This window comes from Dermochelys coriacea, chromosome 14 (assembly GCF_009764565.3).
Source record: "Dermochelys coriacea isolate rDerCor1 chromosome 14, rDerCor1.pri.v4, whole genome shotgun sequence".
Lineage (NCBI taxonomy): Eukaryota > Metazoa > Chordata > Testudines > Dermochelyidae > Dermochelys > Dermochelys coriacea.
In genome coordinates this window covers 28,915,846-28,928,662 of record NC_050081.1, presented here as the reverse complement: position 1 = coordinate 28,928,662, position 12,817 = coordinate 28,915,846, and positions in this window count along the sequence as shown.

Sequence of the window (12,817 nt, the reverse complement as noted above, 5' to 3'; positions counted from 1 at the left end):
TCAGAATATAGGATACTGGGCTAGGTGGACCATTGGTCTTGCCCAGTATGGCCATTCTGATGTTCTTATATAGAACCCAGATGTATCTGCTCCCCGTTGTAACCCACTAGACCCTGCTTTCCTCCCAGAGCTGGGATAGAACCCAGGAGTCCTGATGGGGTCTCTCTCCACAGAGTAAGTAACAAAGTGAGAATATACATTAAAATGTTAAGCCTAACCAGTGTCCCTTAAGTGACTTGCCACAAGATGCCAGAACATGTTGTTGTTAGAGTTGAGTAGATCTAATATTTATTTAATTTTCTTTTATAAAGGAATTGGATACAGGACTCCTGTCAGTTAATTGCTAAGTTATCTGCCAAAAAACATGTTTTCAAGTGCCTAAATAACAGTGAGTCCTGGGGCTAAAGTTGCCCCCACCCTTACAAAAATCTGAAATGGCGCCCCTGACTGCATGGTGAAATGAGACAATTCATCCAGCTCTGAGCAGCCTGAGAAAGACAAGTGAAGGAGAGGGACCTGTCCAGAAGAACCAGTGGGAATATCCCTGACTGTGGAGGTGAGCCAGTGTCCAGAACAACAGGTGTTGTGGCTGACCTGCCAGCCCAAAACATCTGTCCATTACCTACCAGCCACCCTGCATGCTGAGAACATCAATAGAAGCTTTATTCCCCCCATCATTACTATCATCTCCTCTCTCTCTCTGTCTGCTTTATCTAAGGAAGGAAATAGTCTATCATTCCCACTTTAGAATTGAAAAAAAATCCCAGAACTAACCCTTTCTTCCCCCCAGGAAGGACTGCTTAACTATATAAGAGACCTTAAGCACTATTCACTGAAGAAAGGGCAATGATACATTTGGATTAGGTTTATCTTGCATAAACAATCAATTTCAGTTCTAATGCTGTTTACCTCACTTGGATTCTTTGTTTCTTTTGTGTGTTTCAGTATATGACTCTATCCTGGTGCTTGCAGCACCCATCTGCAAGGTGCATGACTCTGGGTCCTGTCCATTTGCTCCAGCCTAAGATAGGGATTTGTGTTTTCCAGGCTAGATTTTTTTTAAGAATTCTTTTTTAAAGTTTGAACTGTTTTCTTGGCCATTCCATTTCAATATTGGATCAACGAACAATGTTTGGTGAATAAAGTCCACTTATTTGAAAAAGTTTAAAAGTAACTGGGGCAAAAATTGTGGTTCATTGTCACTAATGAGTTTCTCAGTATGCCATATCTTGCATATAGACTTTCTCTGTCTTACAAGAGACATGCTTGTGGTGTCCTGAAGCAAGCAGGCTTCTAAGTATTTGAAATAATAATCAACCAGAATAAAGATAATCTGTTCCTTGAAACTCAAACAGGTCCATGCCAAATTTCTGCCAAGCTCTATTTAGGACCTTATACAATAGCACTAATTCCTCTTGACTTTTGTTTCTGAAGGTTTGACATGTGTTACAAGACTGAAGCATGTCCACAGTTTGACTATGCATGCCTGGCTAATCGAAAAAGGATCTTGGCTATTATTCATAAAAATCATCTGGAAGCAGAGAGTTTGAGATGCTGTCTGAGACTTCTTGGTAGTATGATGGTCACTTTTAAAGATATGTCAATTTTGCACGTTTACTTCCTCTCTGTATAACCAATAAGCACATATCTCTTCTGATATATCAGGTCTCTTGTCCAGTTATCCTTGCCAAATTGTTTGTCTTCAGATTTGTAGGACAGCATCATTTTCGGTAGCTGATTGAAAAATTCCTTTGATTTCTGTTCTGAAATAGGCTAATAAGACATGGTGGGATGTATTGCAACATCAGCTTCCTCTAACTTACTCTTTCGTCATGAAATATGTATGTACTGGATAAGGCATCAATGATTGCTAGCTCTTTTCCAATAATGTATGCAACTTCCAGTTGATATTTCTGGAGCATAATCAACCACGTTTAAATCCTTGGAGGAGCACTGTATGAAAGGGTGGACAGTAACTCTGTTTATAATAATGTCATTTGGTGGGAATAGTGTCCCAGCCTTTCCATGAATGAAGACTTCTGATTCTCAAAGCTTTCCCAGTGGAGCTCACATTAACATTCATAAATTGAGTTGTGTGGTCGAAGAGAGCCTGCATCACAATGGAGTAGGTACCCTTTGTGGTTTAATTACTCATGTGTTATTTGAGGAGTGCAAACTATGGACACGAGTCCAATCAATGGCCCCTGTGCATTTTGAAAACCCCATTCTTTCAAAGCCAGCATTTACTTCACACACCTTATTGTCTGAGAAACCTCCACCACCAGTTTCCTCACAGCTGACTTTCCAACACCAAACTAATAGGCAACACCAGTCCAGAGTAGATAACTTCCAGACAGTTATAGAAACTCTTCTAAACCACCAAGGGGGCTGCGATGTAAGTATCTTTACACTGGAGGTTGGGGCATCCTGTGCACAAAGCTCCAGAAATGTAGCTTTCTTCATGCAAAATTTTTCTAGACCCACTGCTGGTCATCCTAGGTCTGCATCAAGATATGGTCCTACCCGTCTGTGCTTGTGGCCCTGCTACAGAAACACCACTCTATGTAAGGGGCATCATGGCTATTCTGAGTGTCATAAGTATAATAGAGAGAGAGAGAGAGAGAGAGAGAGAGCTTGGAGCATGGGGCCTCGTGCAAGGCCTGAGGCCTGAACAAAAGTCAGCAGAAGTCATGCCCTGTCATAAAGGCTTCTGCCCATTGGAATTGGCAGCAACAAGGGCCGGATTCAAAAACTAGGAGTTCCTCTTCAACAATACAACACAAAACTGGCTCAAACCCCACTCAGTAACCTGGGACAATTACATACCACCCCATACTTCCCCTCTCACAAGCACAGAGTCTGAGTGAAGAAAAATAATTTAATAAAAGGAGGGAAGTAATCCAGCATTAATTTGGGAAAACGCCACAAACAGGATTCATAAACATAAGACCATGAGAAAAAGCCCCACCCCAGAGTATGTTGGGCAGTGTCCTTTTGCCTCAGGTTCTTAAGTCCAGCAACCAAAAGTCTATTTAACATGCCTGTCCCTTCTCCACACCCCACTCACAGTTGTTGTCCTGGGTCAGTGCAGACCCAGAGTTCAGAGGTGCATCTGCAGAGTTCACCTCCCACCCTGGGTGGAGTAAGAAAGAACCTCTCACACGCCTCTGTCCAGGCATTCGCTCGCTGCTCCTCTCCACAGCCACCCTGTTGGCCAATCCATGGTTAGCTCCTTTCTGCCAGCCACCCTGCTGGCTGCTTCATTCCTCCGCCCAATCACCACACCTCTCTGCCAGCTGCCCACCACACCTCTTTACCAGCCACCCTGCCAGCTGATTGCCAATCCACTGGGATGTCTTCAGGTCCCACCACATAACACAGCACTCAGCAATTTCAGCTGTTCATGAAGAAACCTCACTGCTGGTGCACACAGGGCAGTCTCTTGCATCCCAAAACAGATGTAATGCATAAACCTGGGAATTGGTGATTTTAGCTCTGTGGTATATAATAAGACTCTCAATTGAATCTCAATCAGTTCTGTGATTCATAGGAAGGGCCAAATGGTGTCCAGGGCCCACACCACCAGGTGGTTGTACAACTCGCATCCCCTGCCTAGCGAGTGCCATTTAGTTGAGGGTGAGTCCCTCAATCAGGGTAAGCCAAGTACAGTTCTGCTTTCCTTGATTCACACAACAAGGATAACAATGCTTTATTACTCCTGCCCCTACAACAAGGAGACAGGGAATTCGACACCAGCCAAAAGTGATCATATGGGCAAACAATCCCATTATGCCGAGCACCAAAGCAGGATGGGTGTGCCTAAGCAAACAAGATCAGCTCCTGAAGTCCTTTTTCACAGCTCATTACTAGATGTCAGGGGAGAGCTCATTCAAACCCTGCTTACAGGTACGTGAACTTGGCAAAGGTATGGCTAGCATTGCTAAAACTCCTAAAAAGTACTAGGTACTGGGTACTCATGTAAATGCATTCCTGGGAGATGGAACAGGAACACACCGACCCCAATTATGATGAGGACCAGGTGACAGGATAATGGAAGGGGATGTTTTGTTTGAACCAACAGGTACAAGATGTAGGGGTGGTAACTAACCAGGTCAGGATTGCAATATGTAACTTGTTTGTATCAATGTATAAAAGAGAACTCATAGAAGGGGCACCTCTGTGCAGCCGAGGGGGCAGCAGAGACGCCCACTGCTCACTGAGCTAGTCCACTATCAGAGGCATACGTGTTAGCGTACCTGTAGTTCCTATGGGAGCTCCAGGACTGTACTTCGTTGACAATAAACCTGGCTGAGCACCTTCACCACTGAACTGAATCTGTGGTCTTTCTTTATGAGTAATATTGAGATGTTCTGAATTAGCAGTCGACACTGTAGGCTAGTGCTGACAACATTGGCTCAGCTCTAAACCCAAAAGGTCTGAGCAGCCATAACAGCCTGCCAACAGTAACAACATTCTTTAGCAACATTCTTAACAACACTAGTGACCCCAAAAGATCATGACCTAAAATGACAGAAAACTCTGAGTTAGGGATTCCTCTAATCCCCTCACTAGATATCCCCACAGAAACGTGGAATGGGATCTGTAAAGCTAGGGCAGAAAAATAATAATAATAAAAGTAAGAAATGTAGAATATTGCAAACTCTGGCCAAGGCTGTTAAGGCCACAAAAATTGGCCCGGCAAGTAACAGAAACACAGAAAAAGTTAGAAGAAACAACAGAGGCAACAAAAGCACTGGAAAGTATAGAAATTGGAAACACCTGAAAAATCTGCAAAAAAGAGAAGTGTAGTTCCCCCATTATAAATCTTGGTGGGCAACAACAGACTTCAGATACTAAAGAATGGGGACAAAAATAGAAAAAGGTGTCCCAAGCAAAATTAAAAGGTGGAACATGTTATGATTGGAATGACCGAGTCCAAGAGCCACCCAACAGTCCATGGGGAGGGGCCACCACACTGCAACCATCACCATATGAGGAGAGCCAGGTTCCAGTAGAATCTAAACCAAAACCTAGACTGGTGCCTTTTAGAATGGGAGAAGTAAGCGCACAGGAGGGAGAAGTAGCAAACAATAATTTCACTGGATTGGTAAAATCAGATGAAGGAAAAAACGGAACAGTTCACAGAACACATTAGGAGACAGGAGTTGCAACTTGATCATGGGGGAGTGGATCAAAAAAGAATTTCAAAGTGAAAAACTGAGAGCAAGCAGGTTAACACCAAGAGCATTTAAGCATGGAGTTGCCCAGAAATGGTTATCTGCAGCAGGGAAGAGCACTCCTGCAATCCATTTGGCATGCAGACAAAAGCAACAGACACTGGGGAACAAATTCAGATTTGCAAGAGCAGATAAACCCCACTCTTCTCTCAGAGCATGGACTGTGGGTGAAACTTTCCCTGGGGGAGGGTAGGTCCCTGTCCCACCTCTTCAGCCTGCAGCCCTATCCAGACTCCACCGCCGCCCGTGTTTTCTCCAAGAATTGAAATTAGGGTGCGGCGGGTTTTCGAATTTACAGGGGGGGAAAGGGGAGTCAGGGCCGATGAGGGGTGAGACTGTGAGGGTGAAGGTGGGCTGTATGACACCATAGTAAAAACTGAAAAAATGTTTCATGACCATTTTATGAGATTTAACTCGTGTTTTAAAATCATCACACAAATTAAAGTTGGCTACTCAAGCCTTCTATGAAGCACTATGTCTACATCCTTCTTGTTTTTTTGTTATTATTTTGCACAGCACTGTTAATGAACTTCTTGAATGCAATGCATTCATCTTTGGTAGGTTCTCGTGTGTCCGGTACTTCCATTCCTTCAATTGATATGCTCATTAGTTCATTCACATGATCAGGCAGAAGGCGACTGCTTTCAGCACACAAAATTCAATGATGAAAAAGAATGCTCAACTTTATCTATTGCGACTGGAATTAGCAAGAGATTAATTCCTACTTCTTTCAGCCCAGAAAACATAGCATAAAGATTGGGTCAAGCCACTATTGATGATAAAAAAGAAGCTGAAGTCAAATCTTCATTCATTCATCGTAAGATATTCCACTCTGTGTTCAAATTCTCTATTCTGTCCTGAGCACATGGAAGCCCCATTGCTGGTAGTGCCTCACTCCACTCAACTGTTGGTGTTTTATAGGACAGGCATCTGTAAAAGCTATATAGAGGTTGAGTAGAATCTAGAAGTCACTGTTGTAGATTTTTAAGAATCAAGTCTGTGTACTTTTTCAGTTGTCTTAACAAACACTTCTTGTCCTCGTCACTGAAGGATTCAATATAAATGCCTTCATTAGTCAACTTCTGGACTGAAATCTTTGCTTCTTCCAGTACTTTTTCAATGGATAGCTTCTCTGATTGATCCAAATGTAGCTTCTATTGCGGGACAAAGATCTACTACTGTTGTACCAGATGCCTGGATGGCATTGTTTAATGGCCCAAGTGGTTTCAATAGTAGACTTACAAGAGAGAATGGCAATAGTCTTCTCTGAATGTAGTAGCAAAAGTAATCCATCTAAGCACTACTTAGATCCATCCCATCTTGGTAGATATTCTCCAAAGCCAGTAATAACGGCTGGAGTAATTTTAAGACAACAGCCAAGTATCGCTCATGAGATAGGCAGAGCGTTTTCCCAGGTTGGACTAATTTGAACTTCAGTCCCAGTATCTCTTCTATATTTTCCAAGATATTTAGTCTTTTTGGACTCTTGCTGAAAAAAGAATATAATGAAGACATTAAATTTATAGCTTTTTTAAATGTCTTTTGAAGAGTCTGCAGTTCGTACTAGCGCTAGCTGGAATAGATGGCCTCTGCAGTGTGTCTAGGAGATACTAGGGTTACACTTTTCTCTGAGCAAAGCTTGTGCTCCACCATGTCTTCCAGAGAAGTTTGCAGCTCCATCAAATGCACAAGCAGCCATCTGTTTGGGGTCCAATTGACAAGAATTTAATTCTTCTAAGATGTGGGTTGTCACAGATGCAGCCAATCTAGAAATGCATCTCCTGGCCTACCACTGACATCAAGATAACATACCCAATGACTTAATACTTGATGCCCATTTGCATTGGTGCATTCATCAGCCATGTATGCAAATTTTTTGAATGTGGCGAGAGAGTTCTTCACTTTTTCAACTGAGTCTTTCACTGTTGCACCACATGCTTCTAGCCAGTCAGCTGAGTTTCTTGCAGAAAGATAGTGAACATTGTGCTGGTCTTGTTCAGAATCAGTGTTCAACTTCAGGATGAACAAGTGACAATGCACTTAACATTGGCCTCCAGTTTGTAGTGTGTGGTATCTCTTGCCTAAATAGAAAGTATGATGCCACAGCCATGTTTGTTTACATGAACTGTGTTGTGTCTCCAGCATTCTTAACAGCCTCATTAACATTCTCTGGTGTTGTCCTTGGTCAGTGGAGACTCAGAGGTCAGAGATGTTTTCACAAAAGTTCACCTCCCAGATGGGGGGCAAGAAGGCACCTTGCTTGTTCCTCCAGCTGCTCACTGTTCGCTCTGGCCACTGTTCGTTATGCCTCTGTTCACTCCACTGCTGTGTTGCCAATGGCCCTGCACAGTCACCTTCTGCTGCCACCTGCCACTGTGACCTCTGTGAGTTGGTCTCTTGAGGTTCCACCCAGCTCTCAGTGATTTCAGCTGAGCTCTCAGTGGGGGAACCTCGCTGCTAGTGTAGACTGGGCCATCTCTTCCACAGAAGCACTGTCCCACAGAAGTTCTAAGCACTTAGACCTGATTCTCAGTGATTTCAGCTGTAGTGGTCACTTAACAAAACAAAAGACTATCTATGGAGCCTAATCTGCTCTGTCTTTAAACAGTGGAGAGGGACAGCTCAAATAGTACTTGTGACTCAGGCAGACCCTCAAGCAAAACACCTGTCCCCACTCTCTCTCTCGATGCCCTCAATCAGCACAGGCTAAGTACAGTTCTCCTGCCCTTTACTCATACAATAAGAACAACAACATTTCATTACCAACACCACCCTGCTGCGCTCAAGTGATTTGTAACCCAACCCCAGCCAAAATCTATCATTTGGGCAACACAGCTCTGTTTGCTGGATACCTAGGTAGATTAGGTGTGAATGTAAATACAATCTGGTCCTGAAGCCTTTCCCCGCAGCCCCCAGCTCATCACTAGCTGTCAGGGAGAGCTCATTTAGGCTTTGCTTACAAATCATAATTTGAAATTATTAGGTTGGACAACATCACCGAAATGAATGCACTGACATTGTCATAAAAAACAACAGCTGTATAAGGAAGCTAGTCTATGTTCATATTTTTCAAATCTATTATACTTTTTCAGATACACAAATTTTATCATATATTGCATATGCTTTTAAAGTGTGTATTAAGGTTTCAATTTCAATTCAAATTTCCAAACAATCACTCAATTGGCAACACTGCATGTAACTAGTTCACAAAACTGGGGGGTAGGAGGGAGAATCGGGGGGGTAGGGAAATCCCTGATCCCCTGCCCTACCTTCACTCAGCCCCCTCCCTGCTCGGCCCCCTGCTGCCTAGTCCCTCATCATCCCCCCATGCTGTGAGACCCCCCCCCCCACCGCTGTTCACCACATCCCTCCTCACTCCCCCACCCCAGACCTCCCCCGCACCTGCTGCAAGATCCCCTTGCCTGCCGCTGGCTCGCTGGGTCCCTCCTCACTCCCGCACTGGCTGCGAGACCCACATCCGCCACTCACCTCCTCACTCCCCCGCAAGAGCCGCCCAACCTACTGCAAGACCTTGTTGCCTGCTGCTGGCTCGCTAGGTCCCTCCTCACTCCCCTACTGGCCATGAGACCCACATCCACTGCTCCCCTCCTCACTCTCCAGCCAGAGCCCCTGCCACCCACTGTAAGACCCCCGCTCGCCTCCTCACTCGCCCACCAGACCTCTCCCACCCACTGCAAGATCCCCTCACCTGCTGCTGGCTCACTGGGTCCTTTCTCACTCACCCACCGGCCACGAGACCCCCACCCACCGCTCACCTCCTCACCCCCCCGTCTGCCTTCTGCTCCCCTCCTCACCACTTGCCAGACCTCCCGGTATGCAGCTAGAGACCCTGCCAGCCCACCGCTCACTTCCTCACTCCCCTGCCCACCCGCGCTCGCCTCCTCACCTGTCCACAGCTCTCCTCCTCACTCCCCCACCCACAGCAAGACCCCTGCATGCCTGCTGCTTACCTCCTCACCACTCGTCAGACCTCCCCCATATGCAGCTAGAGACCCCGCCAGCCCACCACTCACCTTATCCCTACACCTGCCCGCTGCTCGCCTCCTCATCATCCTACCCACAGCAAGACCCCCGTTGCTCACCTCCTTGCTCCCCCAGCCCCACCTGCCCGCACACTGCTGGACTCCTCATTCCCTCGCCTGCCATTGGCTTCCTCATTCCTCTGCCCACCACTGGCTCACCGTGTCCCTCCTGACTCCCCAACCCCTGTGGGGAAGGGGAGTGAGGAGGGACACTGCGAGCAGCTGGGACCTTCAGAGGGGGGAGATGGAGTGGAGGAGAGGAGGAAGACTTACCAGGCAGGCAGCAGCAGCAGGTGGTGGGGGCTTTGGGGAAGGGGCAGAGCAGGGAGGGGAAGAGACGGGGCCACCACAACCCAGGTGTCCGGCGGCGGATCAGTGGCAACTGCATCAGGGAAAGCTTAGCCTTCCCTGGCCTATTATATCCACCACCCATGTCTCAGAGCCAGGATAAAAACCGTGGGCATGAGTTCCCAACCCACAGCTGTAACCCACAGAGCCCCACTCCTTTTCCCAAAGTTAACAATATAACCTTCTTTCTCAAATATTTTTACATACCAGTTAAGTTTTCCTTTATATTCTCTCTGTTTGCTCACTGCTGCTGCCTGTACTTTAAGATAACTTGATAGAGTTAATTATTCTCTCTTGGCTCAGGTCTCCCTCCCTTCTAGGTTGCTTCTTCTGCCCCACCGCCCACTTCCCAACCTCTCTTCACTTCTGCCCTCTCTTTGTTTTAAGAGTTATAGTTATTACGGAAAACTCCAACACTAAAAAAGATGAAGGAACTGAAAACAAAACTTTATTTTAAAGAAGTCCAGTAACGTAATCATTTTAACTCTTCAGGAATGCAACAGCTGGAAATACTCCTAACTTTCTAGAAGATATGGTTGCAAAGCAACAGAAATGCAGACTCTGATTCTAATCCTAACCATTGACTAATATTTGAAACATGGGCTTTCCTTATTTCCATCTAGCAAAGTTTTAAAATAAAGTTTATATAAAGTAATGGAAAATGCCTTAAGTTACAAAATTAATACACCTTGGGCAAATAACTTAAAATTTTTAAATAAGAATTGATAAAAATGCATATTAATAAAAAGGTAATAACTTGCTTATTTAGATGTTTAACTTTTACCAGTTTTCTAAAATGCTTTACTTTAATAATAAAGCTCTTACTGCCTTTCTTGTATAATTATGTATACAATTCTGCCACCATTCATCTTTATTTTTAAGTTTGTCCTGTATATAATGTATGTTGTTCTGTGTACTTGTGGCACCTTAGAGACTAACAAATTTATTTGAGCATAAGCTTTCGTGAGCTACAGCTCACTTCATCGGATGCATTCAGTGGAAAATACAGTGGGGAGATTTATACACACACACACACACACACACACACACACACACAGAACATGGAACAATGGGTTTTATCATACACACTGTAAGGAGAGTAATCACTTAAGATAAGCCATCACCAGCGGGGGGGGGAGGGGGAGGGGGTGGAAGGAGAAAAACCTTTCATGGTGACAAGCAAGGTGGGCCATTTCCAGCAGTTAACAAGAATGTCCGAAGAACAGTGGGGGGTGGGGTGGGGGCGAGAAATAATATGGGGAAATAGTTTTACTTTGTATAATGACTCATCCACTCCCAGTCTCTATTCACGCCTAAATTAATTGTATCCAGTTTGCAAATTAATTCCAATTCAGCAGTCTCTTGGAGTCTGTTTTTGAAGTTTTTTTTGTTGAATATCCTTCAAACTGGATACAATCTGGGATGATTTAGTTGGTGTTGGTCCTGCTTTGAGCAGGGGATTGGACTAGATAACCTCCTGAGGTCTCTTCCAACCCTAATATTCTATTATTCTATTCTCTCTGTTTTCAGCTTTTCATAGAGCAGCCTCTCCTCCCTTAGCAATAATCAGAACCTTCTAGAGATTACACATAAAGATCCCCCCTTTCTATTCTCCCCTCTGGTGACACTGGGGGGATATGGCCAGATTGCTTCCTTCCTTCCTGAGCAGAGAGAAATCTCCAGAGCCAATGAGCCAGAGTCCCAGTGAAACGTGCCCCCTGCTGCTATTTACAGCCTCGAACCAGAATTATTTTAGCAAGGGATGGATTTTTCTGCTAAAGCTGCAGTCAAGAAATTGCAGAACAAAACTGAGCCTGACAGTACGGAACCATTCTCCTATCACTGAGTGATATGGGCAGGATGGGGCAAAAAGGGAAAATCCAATCTGTAAGGCCTTGTCTACATGGGATAGTTATTATAGTAGAACTTGAGTATTTTTGGCATAAACTGCCTTGAATTCAGAAATAAGCGTTCTTTTTGATTTATCCAGTATCTTTCCCCACTGTAATTAATCCTCTTTGGAATTGGCATTACTCTATTCCACAATGAGTTCTAGTGCTATAAGGTTCATGTGCATATGTCTCTATTTTGGATTAACCACACCACTTCTGGCAGTCCTCCCACTGCTATCCCACATTGTAATGCTTCACACCCATGTGAGTCTGCGTGTTGAACTCTGTGCCCACTACTGGTCCAAGGTGATCTGCACCAGAGGACATCTCCCCATTTAAATGCTGGCTCATAGCGATGTGCACCCCTGTATGAGTCCTACTTGTGGAGAGTTCACATAGGCAGTCACATATCCATTATAACAGCTATTTCCCCTGCTACTGTGTAGTCCCATCTGGTGGTCCTGGATTGCCTTGCCTACTGGGGAGAGAAGCACTGAATCATAGAATATCAGGGTTGGAAGGAACCTCAGGAGGTCATCTAGTCCAACCCCCTGTTCAAAGCAGGACCAATCCCCAACTAAATCATCCCAGCCAGGGCTTGGTCAAGCCTGACCTTAAAAACCTCTAAGGAAGGAGATTCCACCACCTCCCTAGGTAACCCATTTCAGTTTTTCACCACCCTTCTAGTGAAAAAGTTTTTCCTAATATCCAACCTAAACCTCCCCCACTGCAACTTGAGACCATTACTCCTTGTTCTGTCATCTGCTACCACTGAGAATAGTCTAGATCCATCCTCTTTGGAACCCCCTTTCAGGTAGTTGAAAGCAGCTATCAAATCCTCTCTCATTCTTCTCTTCCGCAGTCTAAACAATCCCAGTTCCCTCAGCCTCTCCTCATAAGGCATGTGTTCCACTCCCCTAATCATTTTTGTTGCCCTCCACTGGACATTTTCCAATTTTTCCACATCCTTCTTGTAGTGTGGGACCCAAAACTGGACACAGTACTCCAGATGAGGACTCACCAATGTCGAATAGAGGGGAACGATCACATCCCTCAATCTGCTGGCAATCCCCCCTACTTGTACATCCCAAAATGCCATTGGCCTTCTTGGCAACAAGGGCACACTGTTGACTCATATCCAGCTTCTCATTCACTGTAACCCCTTGGTCCTTTTCTACAGAACAGCTGTCTAGCCATTCGGTCCCTAGTCTGTAGCGGTGCATGGGATTCTTCCGTCCCAAGTGCAGGACTCTGCACTTGTCCTTGTTGAACCTCATCAGATTTCTTTTGGCCCAAT